Source organism: Stegodyphus dumicola, chromosome 4 (genome assembly GCF_044657685.1).
Source record: "Stegodyphus dumicola isolate Sdum_Otavi_A_Nest chromosome 4, ASM4465768v1".
Lineage (NCBI taxonomy): Eukaryota > Metazoa > Arthropoda > Arachnida > Araneae > Eresidae > Stegodyphus > Stegodyphus dumicola.
In genome coordinates, this window is record NC_140771.1 from 94,096,636 (window position 1) to 94,118,642 (window position 22,007).

Consider the following 22,007-nt stretch of genomic DNA (forward strand, 5'->3'; position numbering starts at 1 on the left):
AATGAAGAATCTGCGTAAATGTATCTATATTTCTCGCATTGTGATAAAACAACGGTGATTAAAGCTATCAAATTTTGAATAACGTACGTTTCTTCCCGAATATGAGCATCTGGAAGCCCAAATTTGGAATTTGGAATTCGTTTTATTATCTATTTCATTCTTTGTAAATCATTTATGAGTTTTTGATTAAGAAACTCAGCGATTTCAAAGCGAGCAACACTGCAAAAAAAAAAAAAAAAAAAAAAAAAAAAAACCTCTCTAGCACGTCAGAATGCGTATCGTAATTCTAAAGATATGCTCTTTTAAATATTTTGTGATATTGCTATTTATTGAACTGTATGGTTTAAGTGAGAATAACATGATATTTAATAAATAAAGATTAAAATTATGCCTAAAAAAACACCCCTTTGGGCGCAAAACGCCCCACAAAACGTAAAAAAAACGCCACTTTGCGTGTAATATAAAATCTGGAAGTTTTCAGATTTTTAGTCCAGAGGGGGCTTTGTCCCTGAAGGATTATAGTTTTCGTTTTGCGATTTTGCGTTGAAAACTTTAAAAGGCTGCATCACTTTCAACTCGTTGCCACCAAATACTATCGCCCTGAATTGTATTTAAATAAATTAATGATGAATCTTCGTAAATGTATGTATGTTCCTCACATTGTGATAAAACAACCGTACCTACAGCCATCCAGTTTTGAATGACATAATCCTATTGCAAATATGGGCGTCTAAAAGCCCAAATTTGAAATTTGAAATTGGTTTTATTATCGATTTCTTATTTTGTAAAACTTTAACGAATTTTTTATTAACAAACTCAACGATTTAAAAGCGAGAAACGGCAACACTCTACGGGGGGGGGGGGTAACCTTTTTATCTCCAGTCCGCGGAACTGTGTAGCGGAAATTCTAATGATATGCTCATTTTAAAATTATTTTGCGGCACTGATGTTGAACTAATTTTATGGTTTAAATGCGAAGCACATGATATTTAATAAATAAAGGTAACACACAGAACGTTAAAAAAACGCCCCTTTGGACGTAATTTAAAATCTTTTGAAACCGTATATTCTTTTTGATATAATTAATTATTGCACAGCATATTATGTATTTTTTATTGCCAAATAAATTAACCTAAAACCCAGTGATAATTTCAGCGCTTTCAAAAGATTCAGTTAAATATACGCCTTTTTTAAAGTGATATATAAAGTTTACTGATGATGATATTGTTTATTTATAAAACCAATCAATTGTAAAATTTATATATATATTAATTAATCTCTTGGAAATTTAAGTGGGTTAAGTACTTAGCACTGCAAATTAAATAATAATTTTTAAAACAATATTTAAATTTTGTTCAGATGCTTATTTTTTCCCTCACTATAGTAGAGCTTATTTTACTTAAATCAGAATTGTGAAAAATTTCTAATTAGTAAGATCTGGTTTGACTAATTAATTGTTATTATTTTGACAAATTCGCTAGTCAGTTCTAACGTAACGATAGATTTATTTTTATTTCTCCTTCTTTTAGTTTTTTAGCAAGTAGTTTTTTAAATATAAAAAAACTGCTTCATGATAATATATGAATTAATTAGTCATATTATATGGTTAAAACTTCTATTTGGGGAAAACATGGAGACCTTTCTAATATAGAAACCCATACATACCTAAGGCAATTTTGAACAATTGCCTTAGGTATGTATGAGTTTCTAATTTTTATATATTAAAATGAGAAATATCTGGATTTAGGCTATCATATACTGCTTGTATGCTGTAATTGTAACGACTTAAAGGGCCATATGCAAATAATCAATAACCATACTCAAGGAAAGCAAATATTCAATGTTTGTAAGGCAATAAATGAATTTGAAACAAAGGTGCAAAATACAGAAAGCAGTATCAGAAGCAATGTCCATACAGTGATGTTACTTAAAAGCAATGATAGCATTTTTAAATTGCTAAATAGCAATGTAAAAAAATTGCATTCTAATTACTTAATATACATTAAACGTTTTCAGCATTATCAGCTTAATTAATAACTTAACTCTTATATAGTGTAACATTCGATTATCTGGGTACGTATTAGTCGATTTGCGGATTATCCATGCATGGGGGCCACACGCACGCTTACGTATTTTACACGCCACAGTATATAAAAAAACAAACATGCGCAAGTCCGAGCATGCTTTAACAACCGCTCGCTGAATTACGTCTTTGGGTTCATTTTGAATGATTTACTTCTACATGTGCAAAGTCATCGTTTTCTTTAGAGTCAGAAAGTGATACTGAAATTACAAGCGATGAAGATACTGATATTACACTAGTCTATTCGAAACAGCACTAACGTCTGTTGAAACTCTGTTGTTCTTCATTGACCGCAGGGGACTCGAATACAATGATAAACTTATGCTTCGAAAAATAAGCAGCGAAATTCGAAAAATATTTAAACGTTTTCAAAACCAAGCTTAAATTACTGATTTTTTAAGAACATAAACACCTACAATATGCATAAAAACTGATAGTTTGCACTATCTGTGTATTCCGAATATCCGTGTCCAGCTTCCTCGCCATTAGACAGGATAACCGAGATTACACTTTTCTGCTTATTTTTCAAATATTCTTGCATAATTTATCTTATAAAACATTTGTCATTTTTCCTTTATTCTCTCATTTATTCAATTCGAAGCACTACATGATCATTTATATTTAAATTGATGTAAATGAAAAGAATGAGTAAAATACTTCTCGTTCTAAAATGATTCCCTACTTTAGATCGTCGTTTGAAATGCATAGATTCTTATTTAGACTATTAAAACTGAAGTTGAGTTCTTCTTGCGCAACACACATGCTTTCATTGTCCTTTTACGGAAATGTAGATTTAAATTAATTTAGGCTTTATGCAAATATTATGACATTAACCCGTATGAGTTCTAAGATGTATAAGGATAGGAATCCCAGTACCTGTAAGATCCATAAATCTGTAGTTTCAACAAATCCTACAATTAATTTTTATTTATAATAACCTCCAACAGACTCAACAGCATTCACCAAGCCACAAAGTTTTAAAGAGTTTCCAAACAGATATTTATTAGTAAATACTTTTTTAAATATGACTTCAGAGAGTTATATTATTATTTTTACATGATTGTGAAAAATCCCACAAAGTCCTAACTAAGTATTGCTAATAATTTTTATTTAGATAAAATCTGTCTTTGCGAATAGCTTGATATTTGCATGCAAACTGTTTGTAGTAACTCGGTAAAATATTGAATTACTTTGCAAACATAATTAATAGCATTATTTACCAGTTGTACGTTTGTCACATATGATGATGTTACCACGTAAAGTGTTATACACACATTTTTGGGTAATATTTTGTCAACACCATAACCAACTCATTATTATGCTTCGAATTTCTGAAATTAAAAAAAACAGTTTAAAATAAAAAAAAATGTAAAAACATTTCAATCTCAGACAACCCAATCAATTCTTTATTCTTTAATTCCATTCCAGCCTAACAATTTACCTTAATTAATTCAATGAATTAAGAAATAACTGTAATGAATTCTTTGTGATCATGAAGCAGGTCCCATAATATGCATATTAGATGTCTTTTCTTCTCCCAGGGAAATGGTGTTAAGACGTTTTATGCATATGTAATTAATTAGCAACTGTAAAACATTAGTTGTTCTATTTACCAGTTTGACATTAGCAATTACCATATGAAGAGTTATATACATTTTTGGAAAGTAAAATGTGGTCCCTTATCACTGGCTGGATATCTTCATTTCTCCATTGTCTCTTTAAATAAGACATAATGCAGACTGTGACCGATACTTCTGTGTAGGTTGTGGTGTGATTAAGTGGTCACTACGTTTGAATTCCGGCCATCTACAGTTGACTTTTTGTATGTCGTGCTTCGAACAAACCGAGGTCTAAACACATTATGCTTAATAATTTCTTCTTACATATAGGCTCTCAAAATTTGCTTAACTGCAATACATTTAAGTGATATGTCTTAATTAATGTCACATTTTTCTCTAGTAATTGCAGATAAAAAAAACTGTACATTGTTTCAAATTGTTGCTTTCTCCTGAAAACGAAAATCTTTTTCGAAATTTTTTCAAGAACTGAAAACAAGCATACAAATAAGGCTTTTATTAAAGAGAACTCTCAGGAAGCAAACTTTCGTAGAGCAAGAGTTTCTTATGCTACGTTACTGTTAAAATTTTACGAAAGAGTAAATGTCTTTCGATGCTCTAATCAAAGGCTCCGTAGGATTAAATTCATTAGCACAATAAGTTAAGATAAGAAATGCTATTGAACTGCGAGAATGTCATCGAATCTGTAAAGTTTTCGCTTTACCATATTCGTCACCAATGAATTTCGACGAGTGGAATGGACACGATAACGTAGCATAAGATTGCGATACCTTCTTAAAAACATGTACCTTTAGATTCAAATTTTTTTTAGCTGAATTTTTTTTCTGGACGGAAAACATCTATGTTATCAAAACATGTATTTTCCTCTTAATATTTGTAAGATACTGAAAATCCAAAAAATTTTCATTTCATATTTTTCTAAACATAAATTTTCTTAAGATTAATATTTCAATACTAGGTTAATTTATTTGAATACTGAGAGCACTCAATGAGTATCTGCCTAAGTGGAGGGATACCTTCTTGGAAGACATTCTAATAGAACCTGGCTCGTATTCGCTTTGCAAAACCCAACTATATAACCAGTTCTTTCTTTTCGGATCGAACCCTGGTCAACCTTCCAACGTTTAGCGGCCTTTAGCACGAACACAATTGGCATACAGAAACAATCCTAAATTAACTACTACGCTAGCAAACTCTTTTTTTCAGTAAAGAGTAACCTTTTCAGGATTCATGTCGCATCAGTATTCATTAAAACACCGCTGCCCAATGCAATCAAACTTCCGTCTATTGCTTTAATTGAAATTCCTCCGATCCTTAATTCTTTTCATGATATAGAGCTTTTATATTATTTTCTGGCAAAGAGAGGAGACCAAATTCCACAACATTTTAACGCTTGATTCAATGATTTGTTGCTGAAATATACTTGTCAGTAACAGAATCCCTAGTCTGTGTCAAAATTATATACATAAATTCTTTTAATTTTGAATTAAATTTTTCAGTTTATCTAATCAACGAAAACCATTGTGCAACCATTATGCAAAAAAGTCTTTTTAATGTTTGGCATGTGTAATATAATGGTTGTTTCATTAATAATAAATAAGTGATATATATAAATTTAACAAACATTCTCTATTCGTAAAAAGCAAATTTAAAGTTAATGAAATTTTAAATGAAATTGAATTACAAATAAATGATTAATTTTTGCTGCGAACTAATCTACAATATCATTTAATTTCTGAGAGCATGTGTAAATCAAGTACAAGTATCAATATATATATATATATATATATATATATGTATATACATATGTATCAATATATAATATATATATATATGTATATATATAAAAATTGTAGAAAGCTCGCCTAAAAGTTACCAAGAGCTGCTGCTCCAAAAGGTTAAAGACGTTTTCAAAAATTAATACATATTGCGCAAGATTGCGCAATATTTTGCAGCATATTGCGCAAGATGTTTTCTTGACCAAAATTGTTATTACTGCTTTGCTTGATAAATTATGTATATATATATATATAATTACAACATTCACTTTTAAAGTATCAATATATAATATATAAATATATAATATCTATATATATATATATAGATATAGATATATATACAATTACAACATTCACTTTTAAATGGATATGCAACTTATTAAGAAATAGCGTCTGAATTAATTACATTGTAAGGTATTTCTCCCACCTTCTTGGCGTGCCTTCGTGGTGTAGTGGTTCTGCACGCTTGGCCTGTATTCCAGAGGTCCGTGTTTCGATTCCCGGCGAAGGCGGTTGCTGAGTTTTCATCTTTCCAGCTTTTGCATTTAGCCTAATGTCCCCGTAACATTTTGCAGATCTTGTTGATCTAAATTAAAAATACGCAATTTTTCTCTCTTGCAGTTTGTTACCAGCTGCATAATAGTTCTACTATATTGTTTTCCTAAACTATACTGTTTACAGCTGTCTTCTGTAAAACCAGAACCCGAGAACTAAAATTATTTTATTAGCGTTTGATTTATACCAAATTTTAATGCATTAGAAAATTGTTTTTCTTTTACATTTTATAAGTCAGTACTGAATATTTTATTTCTATGACCTGGATTTCTATAAATTATTATATTAATATTTTCTTTATGAGAGTGAAATGAATAAGTAGAAAGGTAAAACGTGAGGACATCTATATGCATATGTTACCATGAAAGACCGAAATCTGCAGAATGTCGACATTCACTTATAACGTTGCGCGCCTCTAACTAGCACGCAACCAAGAGGTGACTGTGAAAGCTTGTATAAACCACAGAGTCTTATAAAGGGTTTAAGTCCCTTTTTATTCAACGTAATAAATTACAATGGCGTCCTCTTGACGCTTACAGACTGTGCCCACTAGCCAGTCAAATAAAAATAAGAACCTGAAAAGAAAGTAAAGACAATATTCTAACTACGAGGCTCTCTAAAATAACTAACTCACCGCGTTTTACAAATACCGCAGCTAATTCAGCAGACTTGAAGCTCACTGGAACAATTGCAACTACTTCCCGCCAAGCACATAGGCCGCAACGCGGGGTTCTTCAATTCTCGATTTCTACCTCCGCGCTCGCTAAGTAAGAATAACTCTCTCACCGAACTCGTTTCCTTCTATTTAAATCATAATACTTCCGCTGATAATTTGAATCCTTGCGCGTTCTACTCAAATTTACATATTCTGGCATTGGCAGTTCCAGGGGAAAGTAAGGCTTGACAGGAAAGATAGTTTAAACTTAAAATAAATGTTAGTTAAAATAAATATAAACCCTACATTTGCCGCTGCCAGAATTTGGAAAACTTGGAAGCAGGTCCTACAAACGACCTGTTGTAAGTTTATCTAATTCTGAACTAACTGGCGAAAGCCTCGTTTACACAAAAAAATCTTATGTAACAATTATATATTAAAATTCTGTTAGTCGTTAAAAAGCTTTCTTCTTACAGCAACTTTTCCTGGACTTCATCAATCAATCTTGGTCTTTCCTTCCAGCATCTGGAAGGAATAAGTATCAGTATCTTTCTACATACATTATAATTTACACTTTCTTGACACAATAAATTTTTGTTTTTAACGTTTCGTTTTTCTTAGTTATTGCTTACTTCACATTCATTCAATTTTTCAAGCATTAATTTAACTTTACCCTGGCTCCCCACCATGTGCGGTGTCAAACGGGAATATTCGTGTTTTAGTCTTACAACACTTCCCCTAACCACCATGATTTGTTAGAATTCAACAACCAACTAGACACACCTTACTCGACATTCTACGAGTACAACTCAATGAGCTACTTTAATAGTCTTAAAAATTCAAATGTAGGTGGAGAACCCTACAAAACACATTCATTCTAACTTCCCCCTCATTCATCTTTAAACATGCAGGCTTTCGCTCTAAAGCATGACTTTACAGTTTAATACTTAAATTTTGACTTCATTGCTTTTAAGCATTCACTTTTAGCATCTGCAATTTTATGTTTCTAGACTAAATTCTACTTTTACATAACATGCAAGTATTTACATACATTTACAAAAGTTTAATACATATGCTTTTTACAATTTACCATAAAATGAATAAGAGAAAATAAATTTTTACTTTACTCATTCTTCGCCAAACTGGCGGCACTGAAACTAAAATTCTTATTAGTACAAGAATACGAAGTTATTTTTATCTCCGGCCAAATTTTGGCTTTAACATAACAGAATTAGTCTTTCGACCAACAGAAAACGCTTGTTTTTAGCTTTTACACTTAAAAGAAAATAATACTTTTGCCTTAGCTAAATAAAGTAAAACAAAACTAAGTCTCAACCGAGACATATTGACTTTCGTCAAAACATAGAACTTCGTACTTATGCATAACATTTCGGAACAAAAGAGAAAAATATTTATAGAAGGTTTTAACTTATCTTTGAGTTTTCGATGCTTGAAATTCCGTCATCCGTTTTCGGCAAAATTGATCCCAAGTTAGAGGTGTCATGGATGTCAATCTTCTCCTTATTGATCTCCGAGTGTCGTCCCCGTTGCTCTTTCTTTTGCGTCCTCTACATGCTGGCCTCTTGACGGAGTAATAGTCTGGTTGTTGGCCTTTGCGTTTCTGCCTGGGACGGCTGGTCGTGACGTCCTCCGGTCTGGAGTCCTTCTTGAATTTCTTCTGTTCGTCGTATTTTTGTGCCTCCTGTTGGCGTTTCAGTTTCCGGAACGGCGGCCTTGCTGGAACCTGACTCTGTGGCCGTGTGCGCGTTCTCCTTGATGTGTAATTTCTCCTGCCATCTTTTGTAGGTGGTGTTTTCGTCTTTACCACGGTTTCTTTACCCGGTTCATCTGTATTTTTGTTTTTCTTAAACGCCGGAGTTTGAAAATCCTTTTTTCTTTTTGATACCGACGTCCGGGTTGTAGAAGTGCTAGGTCTCTCTTCAGTTCTCCGTTTCTTGGGTGGTGGAATAGTTGTTGCAGTCTCTGGCCCTTCTATTTCGTTTAGACTTGAGTCCTGCAAGAAACTTTTAAGGATTTCAAAATCATTTGGATTATAGTATTTTTTCACCTGGTCGGGACTTGCTTTACAGATTTCCCCTCTCTCGTTCTTAAGATATAAGACTACTCCTTTGATTTCCTGAATTACATAGGGGCCTTCAAACTTTGGAGCTAGCTTTGCCATAAAATTGTCTGGGGCACTTGATAAAGAAAATTTCCGTTTCAATACTTTATCCCCAACTTTAAAATCTGCTTCACGGCGTTTTCTATCATAATATAATTTCTGTCTATTTCTTGCCGTATCCGAGGTTTTAAGCGCCTGATCAATTAGCTTTTGCACGTCCTTTTGTCTAAATTCCTGCTCTCTTTGTTGCACAAAGAATAATTTATCTAAAGGCGTAATTAACTTTCTGCCTAAAAATAATTCTGCTGGAGTTTTTCCCGTAGTATCATGATGTGCCGTTCTTAAAGCATAAGCTAATTCATTTATGTAGCCATCCCAGCGCTTGTGATGTGTGCTAACGTAACTGCGAATTATTTTTACAATGTTTTTATTAACTCTTTCTGCTATGTTAGCCTGTGGTCTATACGGAACCATTTTGATATGGCGTATATCAAGTCCATTGCATATGTTTTCAAATATTTGACTAATGAATTGTTTTCCGTTATCGCTAATGACTTTTATCGGTGCACCGTATTTTAAAATGTATCTGTGTAAGAATGCATCTGCGACTGTTTTGGCTGACGCGCGTTTAAGTGGAACAATTTCTATCCATTTTGAAAAATGATCTACTATTACTAAAAGAAAACGATTTTTATTTAACTCGCTCTGGGGGAAGGGACCAAGGAGATCTATGCCTAAAATTTCATTCGGAAATGTAGCGCGAATGCTATTTAAGTACCCGGCCGGGCTGTAATTAATATCATTTATTAACTGACATTGATTGCAGGACCTGACATACGCCGTTACTATTTTGTATAATTGCGGGAAATATACCGCCTCGCGTACCCTTTTTATAGTCTTTCTGACCCCGAGGTGGCCCGCTGTTTTTTTTTCGTGCAACTCCTTCAAAATGCTTAATCGAAGCAAGGCTGGGATGACTGGCTTATACTCAAGATTTTCGTTTGTTGTTTTCGTATAGAATAATAAATTATCTATTATTTCATAGTTTTTTGCTCTATTTCTTATCGCATCGATATCTGTATGCTCAAAGCTTTCGGGGTCTTTCAAATAAGCATAGATATTTCCAAATTCAGGATCAGCTTTCAGTTCAGTAATAACCATATCTCTAGAATCTAAAATTTTTGAAGTCAACACAGCGCATTTAAGTTCATTACCTTCATCGTCCAGTTTTATACGAGAAAGTGCGTCAGCTACATTGTTTTCCTTACCCGGTTTATATTTTTTTGTGATATTATATTCTTGGAGTTTTAAAGCCCATCTTATTAACCTGGGCGTTAGGTTTTTTCCCGAGTAAAGTCTACCAACAGCCGCATGATCCGAAAAGACTGCTACTGGCGATTTGCCGAAATAAACTCGAAATTTGTGTACAGCCATTAATACGGCTAATGTTTCTCTTTCTGTAGCTGTATAATTCCTTTGTGTTTGATTCAATGTTTTACTAAAAAATGCCAGCGGATGGTTATTTTGCATAAGAACCGCACCCACCGCATAGTCTGATGCATCTGCCGCAATTTCCAGGTTTTCGTCCCCCTCAGGGAATTTTAAAACAGGGGCATTAATAAGCGCTTCTTTTAATCTTTCAAAAGCTGTGTTGGCTTCCGCTGTCCACGTAAATTTACTCTTTTTTCTTTTGATTACTAAGAGTGGTTCAACAATATTAGCGAAATCTTTTATGAAAGATCGATAGTAAGAACATAATCCAAGGAAAGACGAAAGTTTCTTGGCGGTGTTGGGCGGTGGGAAATTCTTAATAGCTTTTATTTTTGAATCTTGCGTTTCTATACCCTTTTGCGAAATTTTATAACCGAGATATTTAAGTTCTTTAGTTGCGAACTTGCATTTTGAGGCGTTAATTGTAAGACCGGCCTCTTTTAATAATTTAAAAACTTGTTCGAGGTCATTAATGTGTTGTTCCAACGTACTACTCGTTATAATTATATCATCCAGATAAATTAAAGTTGATTTTCCTAGGACAGGCTTTAGAACAATGTCCATAGCTCTCTGGAATGTTGATGGGGCTCTACACAACCCAAAGGGCATGCGTAAAAATGCATAAGTGCCCGATTTTGTTATAAACGCGGTTTTATGTATATCTTCGGGTCTCATAGCTATTTGATAGTAGCCAGACGTTAAGTCCAAAGTAGACATATATCTCGTCGATTTGATCTGTCTAATGATCTCGTCTATAACCGGCAAAGGGTAAACTGGAAATTTAGTTATGCTATTTAGTTTTCTATAATCGATAGCAAACCTCCAAGCCCTTTTATCCGAAGGAGGAAACTCGTTCTTTTTCCTACATAGTACGACTGGACTCGCGTATTCACTATTTATGGGCGTTATTATTTTATTCTTTAACATCTCCTGAATATGTTCTTCGATGATTAAGTCTTTTTGTTTATCATAGCGATACGGTTTAGTCCTACAAGGTTTTTCGGCATTTAATTGAATCTTGTGAGTCACGATCTGACAGTTTCCCGGTTTTTCTGAAAACAAATGAGAAAAATTACTCACCACTTGCTGTATTGCTTTACTTTCCTGGTCATTCAAATGGCTAAGGTCCAATTCAGGTGTCTCCACCGGTTCCACCACCCTCTGGTCCATCTCCAGCACCACGGAACTATCTTGAAAATTTAATTTGGCCCTCGCGGCCCTTAAAAAGTCCATACCTAAAATAAGAGAGTGTTGGAGGTCTTTCACCACAAAAATTAATACTTTGAGATTTTCCTCTTTTACCTGTACGTTTAATGATACTTTCCCGATGCAGTGACATGTTTTTCCTTGCGCCGCTATAATTTCCGTATTTCTGGTTTTAAAGAGTCGTATCCTATAAAAATTCTTTTTGAAGAACTTTTCACTCATGAAATTTCCTTCTGCCCCTGTATCGATGAGGGCTTCTACTGGTACATCGCCAACCAGGACTTGTATAATTGGTAGCTGTGAGTTTTTTACGATGACTGTATTTAAATGTCTATTTGAGGGTTTTTCTAAAACTTCCGGGGTCTGGACCCTCCCTTTCACAGGCCCCTCTAGTCGTTTAAAGCTTTCCTTTCAATCTGTGTCTTCTGGGTACGCGGATGCTTATTTTCAAATTTTCTTTTTGGGCCTTGACCTTCAATTTTCGATGCGTTAGCTTGATAGTTCTTTCCCCCATACGAGCGATTTCCATTTCTGGTTTCCTCCTTCCTTCTGGTACTTTGAGAATATGTTTCCCCTCTCGCTCTTTCCGCTATTCTGCGATTTTGAAATTTCACCGCCAATTCGAAAAGTTCCTGCAATGTGGTTGGGTTTCTAATTTCAAAGTAGTCTTGGACAGCGGGTAACAATCTTGGTAATATTATTTCAATTATCTCCGCATCGGGTTTTTTCCCATACAACATATCCGTTAGTTTGATTTTTCGTAAAATAAAGTCCGTCAATTGTGCTGTATCCCGTTGATAGAAACTATATAGCTCGGCTTCCAGCCGTGCGCGATCTTTCACTATGGGGAAGGCCTTTACTAACGATTTTTTGAAATTTTCAAATGTATACGTCGGGCTTCCAAATTCACCTAGTAGAAATTTTCCTATATTTTTCCACCATAGCGCGGCCTGTCCTCTTAGTGCTGATGTGGCGATGGCGACTTTTTGTCTTTCAGGCACAGGGTAGAGCTGAAAGTGGTTTTCTATACCTTCTAAAAATACGGACACCGAATTTTTTCCGTCGAAATAGACGTTTGGCTTGATTGATGCTCTCAAAGTCTGGACCAGGTATCCAAATCCTTCTAACTGCGTTGTCATTTCTTGGTGTTGTCCAGCGGCTTCCATCCAGTTTTCGGCCATTTCAGTTCGATAAGTGTTCGGGCCCCAATATAACGTTGCGCCCCTCTAACTAGCACGCAACCAAGAGGTGACTGTGAAAGCTTGTATAAACCACAGAGTCTTATAAAGGGTTTAAGTCCCTTTTTATTCAACGTAATAAATTACAATGGCGTCCTCTTGACGCTTACAGACTGTGCCCACTAGCCAGTCAAATAAAAATAAGAACCTGAAAAGAAAGTAAAGACAATATTCTAACTACGAGGCTCTCTAAAATAACTAACTCACCGCGTTTTACAAATACCGCAGCTAATTCAGCAGACTTGAAGCTCACTGGAACAATTGCAACTACTTCCCGCCAAGCACATAGGCCGCAACGCGGGGTTCTTCAATTCTCGATTTCTACCTCCGCGCTCGCTAAGTAAGAATAACTCTCTCACCGAACTCGTTTCCTTCTATTTAAATCATAATACTTCCGCTGATAATTTGAATCCTTGCGCGTTCTACTCAAATTTACATATTCTGGCATTGGCAGTTCCAGGGGAAAGTAAGGCTTGACAGGAAAGATAGTTTAAACTTAAAATAAATGTTAGTTAAAATAAATATAAACCCTACACACTGATGATGCATATTGAATAAAAATATTTTATTGCGTTTTTAAATCTTACTTTATTATTAAAACGTATTATGATACACGCCAAAATAACAGAAGGCTTAACTAACAGCACCTCTAAATAAATTGTTGAACATAAAACGAACAGTGCATTCTAAATGAGAAAAGGAAATAACACCAATAATAAACTTACTTGATTATGCAATTGACGTTATACAGTCTTATTTATTGGAAGAACTTTAACTGCTACGACACTCTGAATTGCACAAGAGTCCCTTGCTTTTTTACAACGCTTCTCTGTCTCTCTCGGCTTCTCGCTTCGACATACACCAGAGCATACCAGTGCTTGTCCACATAAATCGGTGATGATCCGAATGTATAAGAATAAAACCAAATATTTGATCTTTCACTATGTATTTTCTACATCTCGACATTCAGTGGACAATACTGACATCCTCCAATTTCTGGCTTTCATATGACATATATAATTAGAGACAGAGAAGGAAAGAAAGACAATGTAATTTAAATTCACTCACTTGAAAATACTTATAGTACCTTAATTGAAAGAAATTTAAATGCTTTCATTAAAAAGGCTATATTAAGCAGATGTCTGTGCTAATGTCGAATCATGTGTCAAACATATCATTAGACAATTTTATCAAAATTATGAATCTCTTATACTAACATTTCTCCAACTATGCTCCTTGAAACCTGGCCTAATAGTCCTCCTAGATTTGCAAATGCGTCCTTTCTTTGTAATAGAAATTCGTAATATAATTTCTTTGTAATAGAACTAAGAAGATTTTACATCATTTCTTACTGATAACATGTAGCTAAGTATGATATCTTATCTCTCAGATGTACACCTCAAAATTAAATGAACTATACTTTTATCTACAAGGTAATTTGTTGACTGTTTTCAAAGCCCACGAAAATTTAAAAGAACTTGAAAACTTGGTTTATGGGTTAATTGTATAAAATAGAGAAATGTCTCACAATTTCTAAACTTAGAATCGCTTTAGTACAAAATTGTATCGTTAGCAAAAATGAATTCGATTCTGTAAAGTCACAAGTTGAATCTTATTTTCAATGTAGTAAATATAATGAATTTTCGTGGGCTCTTGATTTTTTTCACTGCGAATTAAAAATGAAAAACTTTCAATGAATGAAAGAAGTACTAATCACACAAGACTTAAAGTTTAATTTCTAGATCTTATTACTAGTGCAAATGATGTACAGTGAACTGTACAATGGGGCTTTACAAATTAAAATTCAGTTTTCTTCTACATATAAACAACCGAAATTTATTTTATGTGCGTGCCGACCTCAGTCTTAAGATTACTAGCATGCATCCAAGCTTAGAATAGCTATGAAAGAACTAGCAGACTCGTCCAGGTCATTCATATACCAATATTTATTTAATATTTAATTAATAAGATCATGTAAACTCGAATAGTCTTGAATTGTTAAAAAACTTATTTTTGCATTGACGTAATGGGTGAACACTATTATAAATTTAAATTAATTTTAATTTATTGTATTTTGAAAATATAAATATATTTGTAATAACCCATACTAAAAATTTACTTTCGGATAAAAGAAGAGTAAGGTGGTTCGCAAAATATTATAATTCACAAAGGTCGCCCCCATTAAAAAAAATTGAGAAAGTCTATGTTATACTATTACTTAAATATAGATTATATGCACGAACATAGGCTTTGGCTTTAATATGAATTTTACTTAAAATCGTAGAATATGTTTTCTAGCAGCAAATTTAAGAATATACATTAATTTAAACTTTAAACAGATGAAGATGCATTTGTATTAAATTCTCACATTCTTCCCCTCAGTTCTGTAAAAGTTAAACTCGGTTACCCTCCACAAAAAAAAAAAAAAAAAAAAAAAAAAAAAAAAAGAAAGAAAGAAAAGCGAAATAGAAAACTTTGCTTCCTTCTTGTATAAAACTATTTATTTTATTTATACCTTCAGATATATACAAGAGTTAAAAAAAGAGTTGTGGTTTTAAAATGCCAAGTTTCTAAGTTCTTTCAAGAGGACAGGATTTGGATAGCTCCAGGGTTATCTAAACTCTTATTTTTACAATTCAATTTCAGCTTGTTGTTTTATTTTCTAAGTATAAGATTTCCGAAACTTTTCTTGACAATATCACAACATACCCTTTGGAACTTCAACAAATTTCTCTTGATACTAATTTTTTCATAAGAATTTTACTTTCTAAACAGTTTTCCAAACCAATTAATTAACTGTTTTAGTACAATTGTGTTTATTTTTGACATGAAAACATTCAAAGTGTTAATAAAGTATTATAATAGTTAATCAGTAACTTTCAAATTCGATTTTTGAGTTATAAAACCATATAACAACAATGCTTTGTAAATTATTGATGTCAGTTTCTTCCTTAAATATGCAGATTGAATTAAATCTGTATGAAATGACTGATTGACCAAAACATGAGAATAGCTTTAGAATCAAAATGCATGTGAATATATGGCAGACTTATGTTTACTATTACAAAGATATCACAAACGCATATAAAGCATATGTAAACATATTACAAACTTATGTGACTCACATCACAAAATTAACATTTTTAATCTCAGCATGTTTTTATTATTTACCTTGTTTAATAAATTTACAGAGCTACTGAGTTTACAGTGGGGTCACACATTTTTATCATCCTGTATATAACTGGCAGTTCCAGCAAATATTATATTCAGTGATTCTTAGGTAATAGTTCCAGAACATTAAAAGGACACAGCCTAATAATGCATTTTAAATTTTGGCTATATCTGAGATACAAGAGTTTTGAATAATTTTTGCAATTCAACAATAAACCAGCAAGGGCAAAAATATAGTATTATATTTTTGAAAAGATTCGGATTTATTGAATACTCTAATTCACTGCTGAACTTCATTTTAACAGGGTTAATTGTGGAAGAGGAAAACGCCATATAGAAAATTCCTGAGCTCAGTTCTATCAATACTAGTAAGACCCTGATTCTGTAACAAGAAGAATAAGCGAGCATGTAAAACTCCCTACATTATGAATTGTTTGGGAATGAGAATGGGAGAATTAAAAGACAGAAAATAAATTCAAGTTAATAATATATATATATATACATTTTTAGACTTGGCAATAATATTAAAGGAAATTAAATAACACATATATAATATTAAATAAAGATTCAACGAAGAAGGGTAAATTAATGTATTGTTTTATTTTGCAAAATAACTCAAACTTTGGGCAACAATGGGCAGTAAAGAAGTTAACAGAATAAATCGTGAAATTAATTATAAACTTCACTGTAAAGAACGTTTAGGGAAAAACATAAGCATTGATCAGCTGACTGCGTCTACGCCGCAAACATTATTTTGCTATTTTTATTTCTAATATAAGATTATTTTGAAACTTTAAAAAATTTGGAATGAAACAAAAACTAAAGATTTTGTTTCCTACGTTAATGAAGTAAATGTATTTCCTAAGTTTTAGGTTTTTTAGGTTATTTACATAAAAGCATAGAAGCGGAAATTACACAAAACTATTTATACTATAACATGAGGTATCAAATGTAAGCATACGCTCATACTTTAATAAATACAAGCTCATATATTACGTATTTCAGAAAAAATATTTATGTAAAATTATAATAATTTCTGACTTCTTTTCATTTTTAACATTTAAATTACAACTACAATTTTACAAATAAGAGCTGAGGATAAAATTCTGAATTTCATGTTTTTCATACTTTGCATGTCTCTCAGTTTGTCTCAGTTGGAACGTTTTACAAAACGCATCTTCGAAAACAATATACTGATTTGCATCCTGCTTAATGAAATACTATTATTTGCAAAATTATTATGATCTTACTAATGCTTTGCTATTAAAAATAATATTGATTTTTTCCTGAAAATAAAATCTTAAAATTCTCGTATCCTACACCAAATTAAATTGAATAATCAAAACGTGAAGACACCGACTTACGTACAATGCGTACATTATTGCTATGCGTTGCTATAGAAACGATGCTATCATTAAATCAGTACCCTAAAAAGGGAATAGGAGGAATCCTTTTAAATATGCAACTGGTGAAAAAGACAGAGAGGTAAAAAGCAATAGAAGAGGTTTAATTAGCTGAGTTATATTAACTCTGAATACATACTTCTGCCGTGGGATGAACTTTATCAGTGTTTGATTTAGTATTCTGTCTTTATGCATAATAATGTGTATATAACTGGAAAAAGAATTTAGTTTCTTGTTGAATATCTTCCGATGAAAGAGGATAGTACTTATTTTTTTCACATTAGTTTGAAATGTCCTGCTTATTAAAACAGTAAACGTTGAGAATATAGTCATTGCAAATGACTGACGATATTTATTCAACAGGCAATTTATTATTACCTTTTAAATAACTACTTCTAAGACACAAAAGGAAGCTGAGTGTTTATTTTGATTCAAATAAGCATCTTTACTCATACATAAAGCTGATTTCGATAAAGAAGCATTTAGTGAATTCCATTTATGAGGAAACCTTTATTAAAATGGATGAATTAGAGTTGATAGCCGAACATTTTTGGATGTAAGCAAGCAGTTTTATGTATGTAATTTAATATACTGAAGACTCTTTGTGTTATTATTTTCCCATTATAGTGTAAATGACAGAAAATCAAAGAAAACGATAGCGTATATAAAATTTATAAGACTGTTTAAATAAAACCGGCCACCAAGCTCCTTAATCAGTTCTACTCATATTGAAAGAATATTTAAAAGCAATATTAATTTAAAAGCAATGGCTGGTATTATAAGCTTGGTTTGTGTTCATGGTCTCATGTAGTTTTAAGCTACTTTAAAAAATGGTCTGAGGAGGCGAAAACTACATATTGTCAGAAAGCAAAATGGTTTCGAATAACAGCGGCGCATTCAATGTGCTCAATCAAATATTTTATTTTTAGAAAGTAAAAAGTAACTCTTACTTAATTATAACAGGTAAATGTTCCGATTTAAGAATGGATAGTAATGCCTGGTATTTGTCCTCTACGACTTGTTCTCTACAGTATCTTATGATGAATGAAAGAGTAACTCAATGAAATTCGTAATCACTTTATCAGATATCAGCGACATATAAGCGGCATATCACATATAAAAGGGCAACTCATTCCATTCTACTTCAAGTCTATGCCACACTTCATCAACCGTATCAGCTGGAGAGAGGTGGAGGGCCAGTCTCTCAGCAATCTATGACCAGAAGTGTTCTGATGGGTGACAGATCTAGAGACCGTACAGGCCAGGGCAGCAATCGAATACCTTATGGATCGAGGAAGGTCAGGACACGACGTGCAGCATGTGGACTTGAATTATCCTGCTGAAAGAGGGCGTCTGGCAAGCCTCAAACATAGTGCACAACCACGGGATGTAAGACTTCAGAAATGTACCGATCTGCGTTTAAATTACCGTCGATCCGAACCAGAGATGTGCGTGTAGTGTACCCAGTGGCTTCCCAAACCATCACACCAGATGCAGGGCCCTTATGCCGGTATCGAATGCAAGCAGGCGACGTGTGATCTCCTCGGAGCCTCTAGATACGTATACGGCCATCAGAATACTGCATGAAGAACTGGGACTCGTCTGAAAAGACGACATTGTACCACTCCTGTATCCAGCTTTGTCGTTCGGCGTAGAGAGAGACTAGAGTTGCCGACTCTCTCTATGCTGGATTGTCAAGGGAAGCCGAAGTAATGGTCGCCGTCCTCATAGTCCACACGGCTGCAAACGTCAATGCACCGTAGGAGCGGATATTAGGCGTCCTGCAAACATGCCCATTTCCTGACTAATGGTCCTTGATGTGGTAGTACGGTTTTGCAGGGCTAACTTCACAATATGTCTTTCTTCTCGGGCGTTAATCTTAGGAAGGCGTTGATTTTGCATGCCGTTCAGTATGACCCTCAGCAGCCCATTGATTGCACATTTTCATAACATTGATCGGATGTTGACAAATGCGACGGACAATATAACGGAAGGATAAACCACACTCTCGATAGGCAACGATCCTGCGTCTATCGAATTCCGACACTTGCTGATAATCATTTCTTCTTATTCGAAACATAACACGATATTCTGAGCAAACTCTGACCTTTCAAAGGGCTTTCCGAATGAGAATTCCACTACAAAGCTTTTCTTTCATGCAGTGCTTCAGATGTCGTTTCTCCCTCCTGCGTCGTCTAAATGGGCTGAAATATTAAGGCTTTGCATATCCCAACCTCTTATTCCTTTCATATGATTTTGACATTTGTCAGATCATTCCTTCCTGGTGTTGCAATTTTAATGACCAGCAGTGTAAATGCAAGCCACCCTTTCTAATACGAGTTGAGGAAAGACACTAGCGCAACACCCTACATACTGTTGTTACGAATAGTTGTAATGAGTAATATATTGATGATTATTAAATATTAGGTTACTTAACTGCAAGACAGTCTATATATTATATTGGTCTCAGTTCATTTCCGACAGAGCTAGAAAGGGATATGTCAACATTAAACTGAACATTTGAATGCTGGAGGAAATTTCTTCTATTCCAATAAATTCCCTTTTTATCTGCATCATACGGATGGTGAATCATATATAATCTGATTACCTGGGAAACTGAAATGTAAGTCGGTGGAGGCAGGGGAATGTTTTGTATAACGTTGCTCTAGAAAAACCCCGAGTTCAGCCTTTCATGTATCACTTTGAAATCTACTCTTAATCTGAATAGCCCGTAGTGGAGTACACACTTTTATATTCCGCTTTAGAAATATCTTCCTTCACCAATATAAGTAATAATCTTCTTCGAATTCCTCAATTATGATTCATAAAACTTATTAATTATGATTCATAAAGAAAATTTTTAGTTTTTACTCTAGTTACTACTTTCAAAATATTTTACTTAGTTGACATCTGTGGTACGTACTGAAATAGTAAATATGACCTAAAATAGCCAAATCAGATAAATCAAATATGAAGCCGCTAAATGTAAGTCAGAGAATTATTTCTTAGTTACTACTGTGGGGTTAACGTAAGACAAATTCGCTAATCTTGCAGCGCTCATTACTCACTAGTTGCAAGTTTTTCGGGATTACATGAATGATCGATAATACAGATTTCTTTCTTTAATACATAGTCTTTAATACAAATTTAAAATACAAATGAATTAATTGTTAAAAATTATAAATTAATTACGTTCTAAAATTATGATTTTTCATCTAACAGTTTGGCTTAATTCTGAGAAGGAAATATAGGCCACAGATCATAATATGACTAGAGAACGAGTGGTGAATCAAGGAAGAGGTTAACGAAGATGGAAAAAAGAGAACAAAGATTTGAGCGAATACTATTATGTGGAACGGTTAGCGAATGAAGAGTAAAAAGAACCAAACGAACAGTGGGATCAGAAAAATCGGATGAATCAAATTCTGACTTCTTGAACTGAAATGCTATCTCGATGAACTAATTCCTTTCCTCTGTAGTTTTGAGATTCCCTAAAAACATAAAAACTACATAAAACTAAAAATAAAATCTTAAAATAAAAAATTTTCCAAAAGTTGGCAAACGATAAAAATTAAGTTTACTTTTAACATGGAAGGAGAACCATTCCTTTCCCCCCTGAAATGAAAATCCAACTTTCCTAACACGCTTCCAATAAGATCCCCGCTCTTTTCTCACGAATTGCATTGCAGATCTCTATTCCTGGCAAGTTTCCACCAGTTGTCAGCAAACTGTAAAAGAGCTACAACTCCGTTTTCTGGAATCGCACTGAACTGGCTCAGTAAAGTGAATGAATTTCAGAAAGGATAGCTCTGCACTATAAACTACTAGTATTTGGTAACTTTATTAAGGGATGCACTATACTTATGATTTATTAAGTTGTTCAAACTTTCTTTGAATAAACTACTACATAAACTTCCTCCAATAAACAGCTAATTATTAAATAGTCTTAGAATTAAATTCAGTTCTTGAATTGTTTATACTTACTTTACTTCCCTTTATTTAAATAGCTGATAGTGTTTCATTTATTACTTCCTTGTACAAAGTAAAGGAAGAATTGTAATCACAAAAAATTCCGATACCATATTTCAACGAAAATATCCGAATGCAATTTAACGATGTTTTTGCGTGACATTTGTACGTAAGGACACAATAAAAGACTCTCTTTCCAAAATGCAATTATAAAAGATTTAAAATGGATTCAGTAGAGATTTTGTTTCGCGGAGTCTGTACATACGTATAAATATAAAACGGGCGTATAAATATATGTAATAATAATATAGAACGAGCGAAAATTTTCACAGACAGTATGTCAACACATCTAGCACTAGATAATCACAACCACACCTCGCCCTTGATCATCAAATTACAACAACTTTTACAGCGCAACCCGCAGAAACATCTCTCCTTAACATGGATCAAGGCACATGCAGAAAATGAGGGGAATGAAGCAGCTGATAGCCTGGCCAAGCAACCAGCCACTGATCCAGAAGCTGAAAAAATCACAATCCCAGCCCCTCCTTCCTACCTCAAAGGGCTATTACGTGGTCAAGGCCTAAATCTTTGGCAGGAAGACTGGACGCACTGCACAACTGGAAGACGTACATACAGCTACCTCCCGAAAGTCGGCACTGAACGCAACATTGCAATAGCTCCTCTTACGGCTTATATTACGGGACACGGCTCATTCCCGACCTACTTCAATAGACATGGCATAACAACCACGGACAT

The 22,007-nt window shown here is 33.7% G+C and overlaps 1 protein-coding gene across 1 annotated transcript in view; it reads right to left on the bottom strand.

The window, feature by feature from the left end:
* The window catches only part of LOC118188342 (cartilage oligomeric matrix protein-like), a 1,186,180-nt gene that overhangs the window by 1,100,992 nt on the left and 63,181 nt on the right, over nt 1–22,007 (bottom strand). The gene's annotated exons all lie outside the window — the stretch shown is intronic.